Consider the following 18,607-nt stretch of genomic DNA (forward strand, 5'->3'; position numbering starts at 1 on the left):
CTCTGGGTCTTTTCAGGAGCTTCATCTCAAATTGACATATACATCAAGCACAGGGCCTGTTAGTAGATACTTAAAAATATTTGTCAAAGGGATGAAATGCATGTTCTACGTACAGAAGCATTCAACCAAAGCACAGGGAAATTTTAACTTTCCATTCTTGTGGTACAGATCACTTATCCTTTCCCAAGCATAGGGAAATTGTTCTGTGCAGGACAAATTAGACCTTTTTCACTCATTTCAATCTGATTCTCACACATTTTTCTGTGGTCTGTTTTCTGTGTTCTCTCTTGAACCTCATGCAAATAATTCATTCCATAATGTTCTGAACATAGATGGCAGTTGGTTATTTCAGGTAAAACTTCCTAAGCGACTGTACCATAGTGATTTTACCTCTATCTGAGGTCTGATCTTCAACTTTGAAAGTTCAGAAACTTCATTATATGGGTTTGTATGAAGGTGATCAGATTTCCATGAACCTAGGTTGAAGGAAAGTGACTTTATCTCTGTCATTTAGACTAATGCCACATTGTAGGTACTCAGTAAGTGTTTTCATTAATGATTAAGTAAGAGGCAATAAAATGAAAGTTTGTTGGAAATAACAGATAATTTAGTACAGCTATATCATAAGACATAAAAAGCTGGAGAAATAGGTAAGACTTTGAATTGCAGGTGAAACACAATCCAAATTTTTATTCAGAGGGCAGCGGAGCCTTTGAAGATTTTATAGCAAAAAAAAGTGACATGATCAAAGTGGTGCCTTAGGAAAAAACTTGGCAACACAGTTTAGAATGGATGGCAGATTAATTAGAAGACCATATTGACGTCCAGACGAACAGAAAATAGAGCCAGAACTAGGGTGTCAGTGAAAAGAATGAATACTAGAGAAACCAGGAAAGTAATTCATGGGACTAATTTAGCATGGCTTAGAGAATAAAGAAAGGAGAAATGGCAAAAATTATTCTGGTGTTTCTAGTGTGGCTAATGGGGAAATGGATCCTTAACAGAAACTGTTATACAAACTCAGCATAGTCTTGTATGCTCTTTGCAATCTTTTTAGCTATCTTTTTTCCTAAACCTCTATCCTATTTGCCTTTTAGAATCTTCCCTACCTCTCTCACATCTTCCAGCACATTGGAGCTCATCTCATTTCAATAAGTTCACCTTTTCTCAGAAATTTAAGGTAATCTGTGGTAAATTTCCTCTCTGTGTTTCATTTGGGATGATTTCTAGTGCTTTATCTTCAAACTCACTCAACAGTCTTCTGCAATATCTAGTATGCTGTCACTTCAGTGTGGTTTTCATCTAAGACAATATGGTTTTCATTTCTAGGAGTTCTATTTGTGATTTTTAAATATCTTCCATGTCTCTACTTAGCGTGTTCAGTCTTTTCTCTAGCTTCCTGACCATATGGAATTCAGATATAACACTGTTTTATACTGTTTTTAACTACCACCCTAGATCCAAGAATCTCAACTAACCCCAAATAGGGTAAGTGTAAAAAGAAAAGCACATCAAAGCACATTATAATCACATTGCTGAAAAGCACTGATAAAGAGAAAAATGAAAAGCAATAAGAGGAACTTAAAATACACATTATGTACTGAGAAACAAAGATTAAAATGACAACAGCTTTCTCATTAGAACCTAGGCAAGTCAGAAGATAGAACATTTTTAATACTCTGAAAGAAAAAAAACCTGATTTTTCTTGTAACAAAAATATTATTCAAAAATCAAGGTAAGATAAAGATATTTTCAGACAAATCTGAGAGAGGTGGTCTCTAACATATTGTACTACAGTAAAAGAAATGTTGAAGTTCTCCAAGCTGAAGGAAAATGATACAAGATAGAAAGTTGGATTTATACAAAGGAATAAAGATCCCAGAAATAATAAATATGGTAAATATAATGATTCTCATAAATAAACTATAATTTATTTAAAAGATATCTGTTTAAGCAAAAATAGTAATAGTGTATTGTGAGGTTAATAACGTGTAGAAGTGAAATGTATGACAAGAACAGCAACAAAGAATGGATGGGAGAAATGTAAGTATACTCGTATGATTTTTACATTTTATCATGTTGTATAATAGTATTTGAAGATAGAGTATAAGTTAAAGATGCAATTGTAAACTCTAGATCAACCACTGAAAACTAATACAAAAATACAGCTAATGGGACTTCCCTGGTGGTCCAGTGGGTAAGACTCCATGCTCCCAATGCAGGGGGCCAGGGTTTGATCCCTGGTCAGGAAACTAGATCCTGCACACATGCCGCAGCTAAAGAATTCGCATGCCACAACTAAGAAGCCCACATGCTGCAACTAAAGATACCACATGCCACAACAAAGCTCCCGCATGCTGCAACTAAGACCCGGCACAGCCAAAATAAATAAATAAACAAAAAATATATTTTAAAAATATATATATAGCTAATAAGCCAGAAGTGGAAATTAAATAAAATTTAAAAATTCAAAAAAAAACAGGAAAATATTAAAAAGGGGACAATGAACAAATCAGAAAAATAGAAAACAAATAGCAAAATGGTAAATTTAAACCTAACCATGTGGAAAATTACACTAAGTGTAAATGGTCTAAACACCAAAATGAAAAGGCAGAGATTTTCATACTGGCTTTCATTTTTTTTTCAAAATTACATTTTATTTTGCTATTGATATGATAAAAATAATACATGCTTAATAAATGAACAAATAGGAAGAGGTCAAGTGACGTTACTTGACATCATTGTGCCATTCTTCTGTTGATCATACTGGCTTTTAAAAGGAACCAATTAAATAATACACAAATATATATATATAATGTATATATAGATACGCAAGAATATAATATATTCTTAAATATTAAAACTCAAGTTAAAAGAAATTTGCAAATATTACTCTTAAGAAAGCTGAATGATATTAATATGAGACAAAGTAAACTTTAAGACAAGTATATTAGCAGGGGTAAAGAGGACATTTCATAATAAAAAAATTAGTTCAACATAAAGACATAACCATCTTCAATGTATATGCACCTAATTCAGAGCTTCAAAATACGTGAAATAAAAGACTAACAAACCAGAAAAGAAAAATAGATAAATCGACATTCATAGTTTGATACAAGTAGATAGAAAATCAGTAAGAATATAAAAGACTTGAAAACATTAGCAAAATAATTTGAGATCTAACATTAAAAACATGAAACCATACAAGCCCTAGAAGACACAGGGATAAATTTCTTTAGAACTGGGAGAGGTGAAATCTTTTCTTAACTATTACCCAAAATCAGAAGAAATGATAATAAAGACTGATACATTTAAGTGTTTAAAGATTATAAATATTTTTTTTTCATGGCAAAAAGTGCTACAAACATGGCAAAAGACAAATGAAAAACTGCAGCTTGCACCACAGACAGAAGGCTGATTTACATTAAGAAACTGAGAAAATGAGATCCTTAACATGATAGGACAATGGACAAAATTCACAAATAGGCAGTTCACAAAAAAGACAGAAAAATGTCTTTTAAACAAAAAGACAGTCGAGCTTACTCATAATAAGAAAGTCAGTTTAAAACAACAGTGGGGGGGCCTCCCTGGTGGCGCAAGTGGTTGAGAGTCCGCCTGCCGATGCAGGGGATACGGGTTCGTGCCCCGGTCTGGGAGGATCCCATATGCCGCGGAGCGGCTGGGCCCGTGAGCCATGGCCGCTGAGCCTGCGCGTCCGGAGCCTGCGCGTCCGGAGCCTGTGCTCCGCAACGGGGGAGGCCACAACAGTGAGAGGCCCGCATACCGCAAAAAAAAAAAAAAAAAAACAACACTGGGGGACTTCCCTGGTTGTCCAATAGCTAAGAATCTACCTTCCAGTGCAGGAGACGTGGGTTTGATCCCTGGTCAGGGAACTAAGGTCCCACATGCTGTGGGGCAACTAAGCCCACAGTTACAGAGCCCACACACTCTGCAGCCCTCATGCCACAACTAAGGCCCGACTAAGCCAAAAATAAAAATAAATGAATAAATGTAAGTAAACAACACTGAGACACCGTTTCTCAACTCTCAACTCTCTCACCTATCAGAAATCCAAAAATTTGACAACATACTCCATTAGCATGGTTATGAATTATCAGACACTCTCATACATTGCTGATGGAAATGCAAAATTGTATAACTGCATGCAAAGGAATTTGGCATTATCTGATAAAGTTATATATGCAAATCAATTTTTAGGAAACCATCTTGAAGAAACAATGTGAGAAGGAAAGAAAAAAAGCACAATTAAGTTCTCACCCAGAATATCCATTTTCATGGTATTGGCGCACATATTGACTGTCATTTTTTTCCCCATTCAAGAACTGAATCACTATTTTTTCTCCCCCAGGCTTTTCTTGCAGTAATTATGTTAAGTTCTGGAATCTGTCAACATCCTTCTTACTATTATGGCATCTTTACAGTTGCGTAGGATGAGCAACACTTCAGCCCAAGTTTGCTGTGTGTCCCCAAAGGGTCATTTTTGAAAGATGCTTTAATTTTTTAACAAAAATTCAGCTTTATTGAGGTGTAATTGACAAATGAAACTGTAAGATATTTGTAGTGATTTGATACACATATACATTGTGAATGATTCCCTCCATCTAGATAGTTAACACATCAATTGCCTCACATATCTTTTGTATGCATGTGTGTGGCAAGAACTTTTAAATTCTACTCTCATAGCAAATCTCAATTATACAATACAGCCTCATGTTAAAAAAAAAAAAAAAGTAACAGGCCCAAAATGGAGTCATTTGCCCCCCATGGCAGCAAACCAAGACTTACAACAAAAAGAACAAAGAGTGTGGCTCATCATCCCATTTATAAAAGGGTTAAGGGCCTCCCTGGTGGCGCAAGTGGTTGAGAGTCCGCCTGCCGATGCAGGGGATGCGGGTTCGTGCCCCGGTCTGGGAGGATCCCATATGCCGCGGAGCGGCTGGGCCCGTGAGCCATGGCCGCTGAGCCTGCGCGTCCGGAGCCTGCGCGTCCGGAGCCTGTGCTCCGCAACGGGGGAGGCCACAACAGTGAGAGGCCCGCATGCCACAAAAAAAAAAAAAAAAAAAAAAAAAAAAAAGGGTTAAGTTGCAACTCACTGAGGTTGCTCACCATCTGTGTGCTCTGAGGGGAATTCAGAATGGGATTGGGGGGGACTTCTCTAGTGGCACGGTGGTTAAGAATCCACCTGCCAATGCAGGGGACACAGTTTAAGCCCTGATCCAGGATGATCCCACATGCCACAGAGCAACTGGCGCCATGGGCCACAACTACTGAGCCTGCACTCTAGAGCCCGCGAGCCATGACTACTGAGCCTGCACGCCTAGAGCCCATGCTCTGCAACAAGAGAAGCCATCACAATGAGAAGCCCATGCACCACAACTAGAGAAAACCCACGCGCAGCAGTGAAAACTCAACACAGCCAAAATTAATTAATTAATTAATTTTTAAAAGGGATAGGATGGGTGGGGAACAGCATGAAACATTCTGTGCTTTGGGGTCCTAGATAGCTAAGATGCATATCTAAGGAAAAATTTCAATGACCCCAAATGCTTGAATCTTCCCATATGCAGAAAAGCATTACAATTATTAACTTGAGATATTTGTTCTTTGTGATTAGCAGTCATCTTTTACCAAGATATATGCTTGACTACATGTATTTCCCAGCCCCACAAATCATGTATATCCTGGCTCCTCCCCTACCTCTTCAGAGCAGCCCCTCAGAGCTACTGAGAGGCTGTCTCCTGCACTATAGTCCTCTCTAAGGTCCCTGAATAAAACTTAGCTCACTACTTTTACATTGAGTAGGGTTTTTCGTTTGTTTTTTAAGATAAGGACTTTTTAAAATTATTTATTTATTTATATTTTTTTGTCTGTGTTGGGTCTTAGTTGCTGCATGTGGGCTTTCTCTAGTTGCAGCGAGCAGGGGCTACTCTTCGTTGCAGTGTGTGGGCTTCTCATTGTGGTGACTTGTCTTTGTTGCTTAGCACGGGCTCTAGGTTCTCAGGCTTCAGTAGTTGGTGTGCGCAGGCTTCAGTAGTTGTGGTATGTGGGCTCAGTAGTTGTGGCTCGTGGGCTTTAGGGTGCAGGCTCAGTAGTTGTGGCACATGGGCTTAGTTGCTCCGACCAGGCATCGAACCTGTGTCCCCTGCATTGGCAGTGGATTCTTAACCACTGGATCACCAGGGAAGTCCCCTCATTGTGTTTTTGATTTGCATTTCCCTGATGATTAGTGGTCCTGGGCACCTTTTCATGTACCTGTTGGCCTTTTGTACATCTTTGGAAAAATATCTGTTCAGTTCCTCTGCCCAGTTTTTAATTGGATTGTTTGATTTTTTGCTGTTGAATTGTATGTGTTCTTTATATATTTTGTGTATTAATCCCTTATCAAATATATGATTTGCAAATATTTTCTCACATTCCATAGGTGGCCAGTTCATTTTACTGCTGGTTTCCTTTGCTGTGCAGAAACTTTTAGTTTGATGTAGTCTCACTTGTTTATTTTTTGCTTTTGTTGCCTCTGCTTTTGGTGACAAACCCAAAAACACCATCAACAAGACTGATGTCAAAGAGCTTACTCCCAGGCTTCCCTGGTGGCGCAGTGGTTGAGAGTCCGCCTGCCGATGCAGGGGACACGGGTTCATGCCCCGGTCTGGGAAGATCCCACATGCCGCGGAGAGGCTAGGCCCGTGAGCCATGGCCACTGAACCTGCGCGTCTGGAGCCTGTGCTCCGCAACGGGAGAGACCACAACAGTGAGCGGCCCATGTACAGCAAAAAAAAAAAAAAAAAAAAAGAGCTTACTCCCTATGCTTTTTTCTGGGAGTTTTATGGTTTCTGGTCTTACATTCAAGTCTTTAATCCATTTTGAATTGATTTTTGTATATGATATCAGATAGAGGTCCAGTTTCATTCTTGTGGCTGTCAGTTTTCCCAACACCATTTATTGAAGAGACTATTTTTCCCCATTGTATATTCTTGGCTCCTTTGTTAATTGACCAAGTATGCATGGGTTTATTTCTGGGCTCTCTATTTTGTCCCATTGATCTATGTGTCTGTTTTTATGCCAATACCATACTGTTTAGATTACTATACCTTTGTAATATAGTTTAAAATCAGGACATGTGATACTATCAACTTTGTTCTTTCTCAAGATTGCTTTCACTATTTGGGGTCTTTGGTAGTTACATATGAATTTTAGAATTGTTTATTCTATTTCTATGAAAAATGCCATTGGAGTTCTGTAAGTATTGCATTGAATTTGAGATTTCTTTAGGTAGTATGAACATTTTTTTTTTTTTTTTTTTGCTGTACGCGGGCCTCTCACTGCTGTGGCCTCTCCCGCTGCGGAGCACAGGCTCCGGACACACAGGCCCCGCGGCCATGGCTCGCGGGCCCAGCCGCTCCGCGGCACGTGGGATCCTCCGGGATCGGGGCACGAACCCGCGTCCCCTGCATCGGCAGGCGGACTCTCAACCACTGCGCCACCAGGGAGGCCCGAACATTTTAACAGTATTAATTCTCCCAATCTATGAGCACAGAATAACTTCCCACTTACTTGTGTCTTCCACTTTTTCATCAATATTTTATAGTTTTCAGTATACAAATTTTTTATTTCTTTGGTTAAATTTTTTCCTAGGTATTTTATTTCTTTTGATGCAGTTGTAAATGGTATTGTTTTCTTATTTTCTCTTTTGGATAGCTCATTGTCAGTGTTTTTAAAGACAACTAATTTTGGTAAATTGATTTTGTATCCTGCAACTTTACTGAATTCATTTATTAGTTCTAACAGTTTTTTGATAGAACCCTTGGGGGTTTCTATGTATAATATTATGTCATCTGCAAAAAAGACAATTTTACTTCTTCCTTTTCAATTTGAATGCTTTGTATTTCTTTTTCTTGCCTAATTGCTCTGGTTAGGACTTCCAGTACTATGTTGAGGAAAAGTAGCAAGAGTAGGCATCCTTTTGTTGTTCCTGATCTTAGAGAAAAAGCTTTCAGCTTTCCACCATTGAGTATGATGTTACCTGGAGGCTTGTCCTAATGGCCTTTATTATGTTGAGGTACACTCCTTCTATACCCACTTTGTTCAAAGTTTTTATCATGAATGGATGTTGAATTTTGTAAATGCTTTTTCTACATCTATTGACATGATCATATGATTTTTATCCTTCATTTTGTTAGTGAGGGATATCAAATTATTGATATGCAGATTATGAACCATCCTTGCATTCCTGGAATAAATCCCACTTGATCATGGTACATGGTCCTTTCAATATATTGTTGAATTTGGTTTGCCAATATTTTATTGAGGATTTTTGCATCTATGTTTATTAGGGATACTGATCTGTAATTTTTTTTTCTCATGGCATCTTTGTCTGATTTTGGTATCAGGGTAATGCTGGCCTCATTAAATGAATTTGGAAGTGTTCCTTCCTTTTCTATTTTTTGGAAGGGTCTGAGAAGTCTTCGTATTAATTCTTTAAATATTTGGTAGAATTCACCAGTAAAGCCATCTGGTCTAATGTAGTTGGAGTGCAATGTTTCCTTATTAGTTTTCTGCCTGGATTACCTATCCGTTGTTGAAAGGGACTATTAAAGTCCCTTACTATTACTATGTTGCCATTTCTCCCTTCAGGTCTGTTAATATTTGCTTTATATATTTAGGTGCTCATATTTCGGTTGCATAAGTATTTACAAATGTTATATCCTGTTTTAGCATTGATCCCTTTATCACTGTATAAAGACCTTCCTAGTTTCTTGTTGCAGTCTTTGGCTTAAAGTCTGTTTTATCTGATTTAAGTATTGCTACTCCTGCTTTCTTTTGGTTTCCATTTACAAGGAATAACTTTTTCCATCTCTTCACCTTCAATCTGTGTGTTTCCTTAAATCTTCAGTGAGTCTCTTATAGGCAGCATATAGTTGCTTAGGTCTTGTTGTTTCTGTAATCCATTCAGACACCGGACACTCTGTGTCTTCCTTTTTTTTTTCTTTTTCTGCGCCATGTGACATGTGAAATCTTAGTTCCCTGACGAGGGATCGAACCTGTGCCCCCTGCAGTGGAATCGCGGAGTCTTTTTTTTTTAATTTATTTTTTTATACAGAAGGTTCTTACTACTTACTTATTTTATACATATTAGTGTATATATGTCAATCCCAATCTCCCAATTCATCATGCCACCACCACCCCCACCACTTTCCCCTCTTGGTGTCCATGCATTTGTTGTCTAGATCTGTGTCTCTATTTCTGCCCTGCAAACTGGTTCATCCGTACCATTTTTCTAGGTTCCACATACATGCATTAATATGCGATATTTGTTTTTCTCTTTCTGACTTACTTCACTCTGTATGACAGTCTCTAGATTCATCCACATCTCTACAACTGACCCAGTTCCGTTCCGTTTTATGGCTGAGTAATATTCCATTGTATATATGTACCACATTTTCTTTATCCATTCCTCTGTCGATGGGCATTTAGGTTGCTTCCATGACCTGGCTATTGTAAATAGTGCTGCAATGAACATTGGGGTGCATGTGTCTTTTTGAATTATGTTTTTATCTGGGTATATGCCCAGTAGTGGGATTGCTGGGTCCTATGGTAATTCTACTTTTAGTTTTTTAAGGAGCCTCCATACTGTTCTCCATAGTGGCTATATCGATTTACATTCCCACCAACAGTGCAAGAGGGTTCCCCTTTCTCCACACCCTCTCCAGCATTTGTTGTTTGTAGATTTTCTGATGATGCCCATTCTAACTGGTGTGAGGTGATACCTCATTGTAGTTTTGATTTGCATTTCTCTAATAATTAGTGACATTGAGCAGCTTTTCATGTGCTTCTTGGCCATATATATGTCTTCTTTGGAGAAATGTCAATTTAGGTCTTCTGCCCATTTTTTGATTGGGTTCTTTGTTTTTTTAATATTGAGCTGCATGAGCTGTTTATATATTTTGGAGATTAACCCTTTGTCCATTGATTCGTTTGCAAATATTTTCTCCCATTCTGAGGGTTTGCTTTTTGTCTTGTTTGTAGTTTCCTTTGCTTTGCAAAAGCTTTTCAGTTTCATTAGGTCCCATTTGTTTACTTTTGTTTTTATTTCCATTACTCTAGGAGGTGGATCAAAAAGATCTTGCTGTGATTTATGTCAAAGAGTGTTCTTCCTATGTTTTCCTCTAAGAGGTTTATAGTGTCTGGTATTACATTTAGGTCTCTAATCCATTTTGATTTTATTTTTGTGTATGGTGTTAGAGAGTGCTCTAATTTCATTCTTTTCCATGTAGCTGTCCAGGTTTCCCAGCACCCCTTATTGAAGAGACTGTCTTTTCTCCATTGTATATCCTTGCCTCCTTTGTCACAGATTAGTTGACCGTAGGTGCATGGGTTTATCTCTGGGCTTTCTATCCTGTTCCATTGATCTGTATTTCTGTTTTTATGCCAGTACTATATTGTCTTGATTACTGTAGCTTTGTAATATACTATGAAGTCAGGGAGTCTGATTCCTCCAGCTCTGTTTTTTTCCCTCAAGACTGCTTTGGCTATTCGGGGTGTTTTTTGTCTCCATACAAATTTTAAGACTTTTTGTTCTAGTTCTGTAAAAAATGCCACTGGTAATTTGATAGGGATTGCATTGAATCGGTAGATTGCTTTGGGTAGTATAGTCATTTTCACAATATTTATCCTTCCAATCCAAGAACATGGTATATCCCTCCATCTGTTTGTGTCATCTTTGATTTCTTTCATCAGTGTCTTATAGTTGTCTGAGTACAGGTCTTTTGTCTCCTTAGGTAGGTTTATTCCTAGATATTTTATTCTTTTTGTTGCAATGGTGAATGGGATTGTTTCCTTAATTTCTCTTTCTGATCTTTTGTTGTTAGTGTATAGGAATGCAAGAGATTTCTATGCATTAATTCTGTATCCTGCAACTTTACCAAATCCATTGATTAGCTCTAGTAGTTTTCTGGTGGCATCGTTAGGATTCTCTATGTATAGTATCATGTCTTCTGCAAATAGTAACAGTTTTACTTCTTCTTTTCCAATTTGTATTCCTTTTATTTCTTTTCTTCTCTGATTGCCATGGCTAGGACTTCCAAAACTGTGTTGCATAATAGTGGGGAGAGTGGACATCCTTGTCTTGTTCCTGATCTTAGAGGAAATGCTTTCATTTTTTCACCATTGAGAATGATGTTTGCTGTTTCTCGTATATGGCCTTTATTATGTTGAGGTAGGTTCCCTCTATGCCCACTTTCTGGAGAGTTTTTATTATAAATCGGTGTTGAATTTTGTCAAAAGCTTTTTCTGCATCTATTGAGATGATCATATGGTTTTTATTCTTCAGTTTGTTAATATGGTATATCACATTGATTGATTTGTGTATATTGAAGAATCCTTGCACCCCTGGGATAAATCCCACTTGTTCATGGTGTATGATCCCTTTAATGTGTTGTTGGATTCTGTTTGCTAGTATTTTGTTGAGGATTTTTGCATCTAATTTCATCAGTGATATTGGTCTGTAATTTTCTGTTTTTTAGTATCTTTGTCTTGTTTTGTTATCAGGGTGATCGTGGCCTCATAGAATGAATTTGGGAGTGTTCCTTCCTCTGCAATTTTTTGGAATAGTTTGAGAAGGATGGGTGTTAGCTTTTCTCTAAATGTTTGATAGAATTCACCTGTGAAGCCATCTGTTCTTGGACTTTTATTTGTTGGAAGATTTTTAATCACAGTTTCCATTTCATTACTTGTGATTGGTCTGTTCATATTTTCTATTTCTTCCTGGTTCAGTCTTGGAAGGTTATACCTTTCTAGGAATCTGTCCATTTCTTCCAGGTTGTCCATCTGATTGGCATAGAGTTGCTCGAAGTAGTCTCTTAGGATGCTTTGTATTTCTGCGGTGTTTGTTGTAACTTCTCCTTTTTCATTTTTAACTTTATTGATTTGAGTCCTCTCCCTCTTTTTCTTGATGAGTCTGGCTAATGGTTTATCAATTTTGTTTATCTTCTCAAAGAAGCAGCTTTTAGTTTTATTGACCTTTGCTATTGTTTTCTTTGTTTCTATTTCATTTATTTCTTTAATTTATTAATTTATTTATTTTTGGCTGCATTGGGTCTTTGTTGCTGTGCATGGTCTTTCTCTAGTTGTGGCAAATGGGGGCTACTCTTTCATTGTGGTGCGCAGGCTTCTCACTGCAGTGGCTTCTCTTGTTGCGGAGCATGGGCTCTAGACGCACGGGCTTCAGTAGTTGTGGCACGGGGGCTCAGTAGTTGTGGCACACGGGCTTAGTTGCTCCATGGCATGTCGGATCTTCCCAGACTAGGGATCGAACCCGAGTCCCCTGCATTGGCAGGCAGATTCTCAACCACTGCACCACCAGGGAAGTCCCTATTTCATTTATTTCTGCTTTGATTTTTATGATTTCTTTCCTTCTGCTAACTTTGGCTTCTTTTTTTGTTCTTTTTGCTCTAGTTCCTTTAGGTATAAGGTTAGATTGTTTATTTGAGATTTTTCTTGTTTCTTGAGGTAGGCTTGTAGAGCTATAAACTTCCCTCTTAGAACTGCTTTGGTTGCATCCCATAGGTTTTGGATCGTCGTGTTTTCATTGTCATTTGTCTCTAGGCAGTTTTTGATTTCCACTTTGATTTCTTCAGTGATCTCTTGGTTATTTAGTAACGTATTGTTTAGCCTCCATGTGTTTGTGTTTTTTACATTTTTTTCCCTGTAATTCATTTCTAATCTCGTAGCGTTGTGGTCAGAAAAGATGCTTGATATGATTTCAATCTTCTTAAATTTACTGAGGCTTGATTTGTTAGCCAAGATGTGATCTATCCTGGAGAATGTTCCATGCTCACGCACTTGAAAAGAAATGTAATCTGCTGTTTTTGGATGGAATGTCCTATAACTATCAATTAACTGTATCTGGTCTGTTGTATCTTTTAAAGCTTCTGTTTCCTTATTTATTTTCATTTTGGATGATCCGTCCACTGGTGTAAGTGAGGTGTTAAATTCTCCCTCTATTATTGTGTTACTGTCGATTTCTTCTTTTATAGCTGTTAACAGTTGCCTTATGTACTGAGGTGCTCCTATGTTGGGTGCATATATATTTATAATTGTTATATCTTCTTGGATTGATCCCTTCACCATTATTTAGTGTCCTTCCTTGTCTCTTGTAACATTCTTTATTTTAAAGTCTCTTTTATCTGATATGAGTATTGCTACACCAGCTTTCTTTTGGTTTCCATTTGCATGGAATATCTTTTTCCATCCCCTCAGTTTCATTCTGTATGTGTTTCTACGTCTGAAGTGGGTCTTTTGTAGACAGCATATATATGGGTCTTGTTTTTGTATCCATTCAGCAAGCCTGTGTCTTTTGGCTGGAGCATGTAATCCATTCACGTTTAAGGTAATATCGATATGTATGTTCCTATGACCATTTTCTTAATTGTTATGGGTTTGTTTTTGTAGGTCCTTTTCCTCTCTTGTGTTTCCCACTTAGAGAAGTTCTTTTAGCATTTGTTGTAGAGCTGGTTTGGTGGTGCTGAACTCTCTTAGCTTTTGCTTGTCTGTAAAGCTTTTGATTTCTCTGTCAAATCTGAATGAGATCCTTGCCGGGTAGAGTACTCTTGGTGTAGTTTCTTCCCTTTCATCACTTTAATGCCACTCCCTTCTGGCTTGTAGAGTTTCTGCTGGGAAATCAGCTGTTCCCTTGTCTTTTATTTGTCATTTTTCCTTTGTTGCTTTCAATAATTTTTTGTTGTTTTTAAATTTTATCTATTTGATTATTATGTGTCTCGGCATGTTTCTCCTTTGGCTTATCCTTCCTGGGACTCTCTGCACTTCCTGGAGTTTGGTGGCTATTTCCTTTCCCATCTTAGGGAAGTTTTCTAATATAATCTCTTCAAATATTTTCTCAGGTCCTTTCTCTTCTCTTTCTGGGAACTCTATAATGCAAATGTTGTTGCATTTAATGTAGTCCCAGAGATCTCTTAGGCTGTCTTCATTTCTTTTCATTCTATTTTCTTTTTTCTGTTCCGTGAGAGTGAATTCCACCATTCTGTCTCCAGGTCACTTATCCGTTCTTCTGCCTCAGTTATTCTGCTATTGATTCCGTCTAGTATATTTTTCATTTCAGTTATTGTATTGTTCATCTCTGTTTGTTTGTTGTTTAATTCTTCTAGGTGTTTCTTTTTTAATTCTTCTAGGTGTTAAACATTTCTTGCATCTTCTCGATCTTTGCCCTCATTATTTTTCCAAGGCCTTGGATCATTGTCACTATCATTGTTCTGAATTCTGAAAGGTTTCCTTCTTTTGAATTTTTTGGTCGATTTTTGACCCCAGGATTTTTTTAAGGGCAGGTGTCGTTTACAGGCCTGCAAATATTGTTAATATTAAGTGACCATTAGCACTGAGTTTAAAGCTGCTGTTGTGAGAAACGGCCACAAAGTGGCAGCCTTTCTCCATTCCCAAATAGGGTTACTATGGCAGTAGACCTTTCCTGGAAGTTATGTTTCTAGGTTGTAAATTAGAATGGAATGTGACAGGAAAAACCCCCGTAAGTTTATGTCTCAGTACATCTTGCTCGTTTTAATTTATTTTTTCTAATCAGGGTAATGCTTAGAATATTATTTGTACTAAGTGTACACAATCTGTTTCATTTGTACATTATATATATCTATTCATGTACAGATCCTCTTCTCATGTAAATTAATACACAGTGTTCAGTACCCCTGCCTTGGTATATGGTCAGTCTTTTTGATATATGTATTTAATATGTATTGGTATCGGTATGGTAAGCCTAATCTTAATTTATCCATTACTCCCACCTTTCGTTTTAGATAACCAGAGATTGTTTTCTGAGGCTGTGTCTTCTCTTTGGAAATAAGTTCATTTGTGTCAGTTGTTAGACAACACCTAGAAGTGATATCATAAGATATTTGTCTTTTGCTTTCCGACTTACCTCATGTTCTGTGATTATCTCTAGGATCATTTATGGTTCTGCGAAGAGCAGTGTTTCATTGTTTTCTATGGCTAATATTCCATTGTGTACATGGACCACTTCTTCTTTGTCCATTCATCTGTTGATGGACATTTTGGTTGCTTTCATGTCTTGGTTTTTGTGAATATTGCTGCAGTGCACCTTTGCCAGCCTGTGTCTTCTCGACTCTGTTCTTCTCAGGTGAAAGGCCCAGCGGTGGACCTGCTAGATTGAATGGTACCTCAATTTTTACTTTGAAACGCAGCTCCTTTCTGTTCTCATTATTGGCTCTTACCACTTTACATCTCACCAGCAGCTAGAGGGTACACAGTTCTCTAAAACCCCTTCAGCACTTATTGTTTGTAGACATTTTGCTGATGGTCATTCACCTGGTGTGTGTCGAAACCTTTTCATAGATTAGATATGCATGAGTCTAATAATTCCTGGTGTTGACCTTTTATCCATTTTCCTTTTTTTTTAAAGAGTGTGTAAAACTTACCTCTCATACGATCTTCTTGAAAAATTTGCTCTCTTTTGAGTTTTTTTTTTTTTTTTTTTGCGGTATGCGGGCCTCTCACTGTTGTGGCCTCTCCCGTTGTGGAGCACAGGCTCCGGACGCGCAGGCTCAGCGGCCATGGCTCATGGGCCCAGCCGCTCCGCGGCATGTGGGATCTTCCCAGACCGGGGCACGAACCCGTGTCCCCTTCATTGGCAGGTGGACTCTCAACCACCACGCCACCAGGGAAGCCCTCTTGAGTTTTTTTCGCCACTCCCTACCTCAGAACATTTTTTGAGGGCAGGTGTCCTTTACAGCCCTGAGTCCTTTTGAATATTAAGTGACCATTAGCTGTGGTTTAAAGCCGATCTTGCGGGAAACGGCCACAAGGTGGCAAAATTTCTACATTTACAATTCAGGGGTGTTGGGCAACAGAGCCTTCCTGGAAATCGTGTTAGTAGGCTGTAAATTAGAGTGGAATGTGCAAAGGCAAACCCCCAACAGCTTATATCTCCTTACTTCTTGTTTGTTTTTTCAATTTAATTTGTATTGTTTATCAGAGCAAATTTGATAAAAATGTTGTGTATGTTCTAGGTGTACAGAATCTGGCTCATTATATCTATGTATCTATCTATTCATCTTTGGATCCTTTCCCATGGACGTTATTACAGAGTGTTGAGTGTACCTCTCTTGGTATTCCATACGTCTTTGGTGATTATATGTTTCCTATGTTAAATTAGTATAGGTCTGTCACCCCCATATCCTAAATTATCCATTCCTCCCACCTTTCCATTTGGTTCAACATAATTTTGATTTCTTAATCCATGAGGGTCCTTTTCTTGGAAATAAGTTCATGAGTATCGTTTTGTAGGTAACACCTATAAGTGATATCAAAGGATATCTTTCTTTCGGTTTCTTACTTCAAGTTGTATGATTATATCTAGGTCCCTCTATGGTGGTGCAAGCAGCACTGTTTCATGCTTTTCCATGGCTAATATTCCATTGTGTACATGGACCAGTTCTTCTTGCTTTATTCATCTGTTGATGGATATTCTGGTTGCTTCCAGGTCTTGTTTGTGGTACATATTACTGCAGTGTAGTATTGCCAGCCTGTGTGTTTTGGATTATGGTCTTCTCAGGTGATAGGCGCAGCAGTGGGCCTACCAGATCATATGGTAGCTCAATTTTTACCTTGAAACGCACGTTCATTCTGTTCTAACTACTGCCTGTTACCACTTTACATCCCACCAGCAGCTAGGGGGTCCACAGTTCTCTAAAACTCCTTCAGCATGTATTGTTTGTGGACTGTTCTGCTGATGATCATTCTGACTGTTGTGAGGTGAACGTTTCTTTAGATTGGATTTGCATGTCTTTATTAATTTTTGATATTGAGCATTTTTCAATGCCCTTTTTTTGGTGAAAGAAAAAAAAAAGAAAGAAAAGACAAAATGTGTGTAAAATGTGCCTCTTGAAATGGTCTTTTTTAAAGGTTGCCCTCTTTTGAATTTTTCAGTCAATTTTTGACGCCAGAATTTTTTTTTGAGGGCAGGTGTCATTTATAGGTCTACAATTAAGTTGAATTTTAACTGACCATTAGCACTGGGTTTAAAACTGCTGTTGCAGGAAGACCAAAATGCTGCAGGATTTCTCCATTATCAAATATGGTTACTAGGTCAACAGAGCCTTCCTGGAAGCTGTGTTCCAAGGTTGTAAGTTAGAATGGAATGAGCCAGGAAGAACCCCTATAATTGTATGCCTCATTACTTCTTGTTTGTTTTTTTAATATAATTTTTATTTTTTACCACAGCAAATTTGATTATAATGTTTTGTTTGTTCTAGGTGTGCAAGATGTGTTTGTTTTACACCTATACCTATATGTATTCATCTTGGGATCCATTTGCCATGTAGGTTATGACACAGTGTTGAGTAGTCTTCTTTTGGAATTCCATAGGTCTTTGGAGATTATATATTTCACATGTGTTTGTATATCTCTGTTAACCCCGATATCCTAACGTATCCAATCTTCACAACTTTCCTATTGGTTAACCATAAGTTTGTTTAATAAATCTGTGATTGCCTTTCTCTGTGGAAATATCTTCATTGGTATCAATTTTTAAGTAACACCTATAGTTGATATAATGGGATATGTGTCTTTCGCTTTCTGACTTACTTCCAGTTGTGTGACTACCTCCAGAGTCATCTATGGTCCTGCAAACTTCATTGTTTCATTTTTTTTCTGTGGCTAATATTCCATCTGTACACGTACCAGTTCTTCTTTGTCCATTCGTCTCTTGATGGACTTTTTGGTTGTTTCCATGTCGTGGCTATTGTAATACTGCTGCAGTGCAGTTTTGCCTGCCTATGTCTTTCCATGTCTGTCTTTCTAGGTTACAGGCCAAGGAGTGGGCCTGCGGAATCATATAGTATCTCAATGTTTACCTTTTAAAGGCAGCTCCATTCTGTTTTCATTAGCAGCACTTACCAGTTTACGAGCCACTTAAAGTTGAGGGTATGCATTTCTTCACAACCTCTTTAGCATTTATTGTTTGTATTTATTTGCTGATGGTCATTCTGACCCGTGTGAGCTGATACCTTTTTCTGGCTGGATTTGCATATGTCTAATAATTCCTTATATTAAGCTTATAGCCATGTACTTTTTTTTTTTTAAAGAGTGAGTACAGCTTACCTATTCAAATGGTTTCTTTTTTTTTTTTTTTTTGCGGTATGCGGGCCTCTCACTGTTGTGGCCTCTCCCGTTGCAGAGCACAGGCTCCGGAAGCGCAGGCTCAGCAGCCATGGCTCATGGGCCCAGCCGCTCCGCGGCATGTGGGATCTTCCCGGACCGGGGCACGAACCTGTGTCCCCTGCGCGGACTGTCAACCACTGCACCACGAGGGAAGCCCTCAAATGGTTTCTTGAAGTATGTGCCATATTTTGAATTTTTTTGCCCATTACCTCCCTCAACACATTTTGTTGTCCGGTGTCATTTATAGCCTTGCAGTACTTGTGAATATGAAGTGACCTTTAGCACAGGTTTTAAAGCTGCTGTTGCAGCAATCGGCCACAGGGCGGCAGCATTTCTACATTCCCCACCCTGGTTACTAAGGAAACAGTATCTTCTTGGAAGTAGTGTT

General features: G+C 38.2%; 1 protein-coding gene across 1 annotated transcript in view; it reads left to right on the top strand.

Moving 5' to 3' along the window:
- Positions 1 to 18,607, top strand: part of LOC132483116 (protein piccolo-like) — a 46,863-nt gene that overhangs the window by 6,379 nt on the left and 21,877 nt on the right. The window lies entirely within an intron of this gene.

Source organism: Mesoplodon densirostris, chromosome 2, assembly GCF_025265405.1.
Source record: "Mesoplodon densirostris isolate mMesDen1 chromosome 2, mMesDen1 primary haplotype, whole genome shotgun sequence".
Taxonomy (NCBI): domain Eukaryota; kingdom Metazoa; phylum Chordata; class Mammalia; order Artiodactyla; family Ziphiidae; genus Mesoplodon; species Mesoplodon densirostris.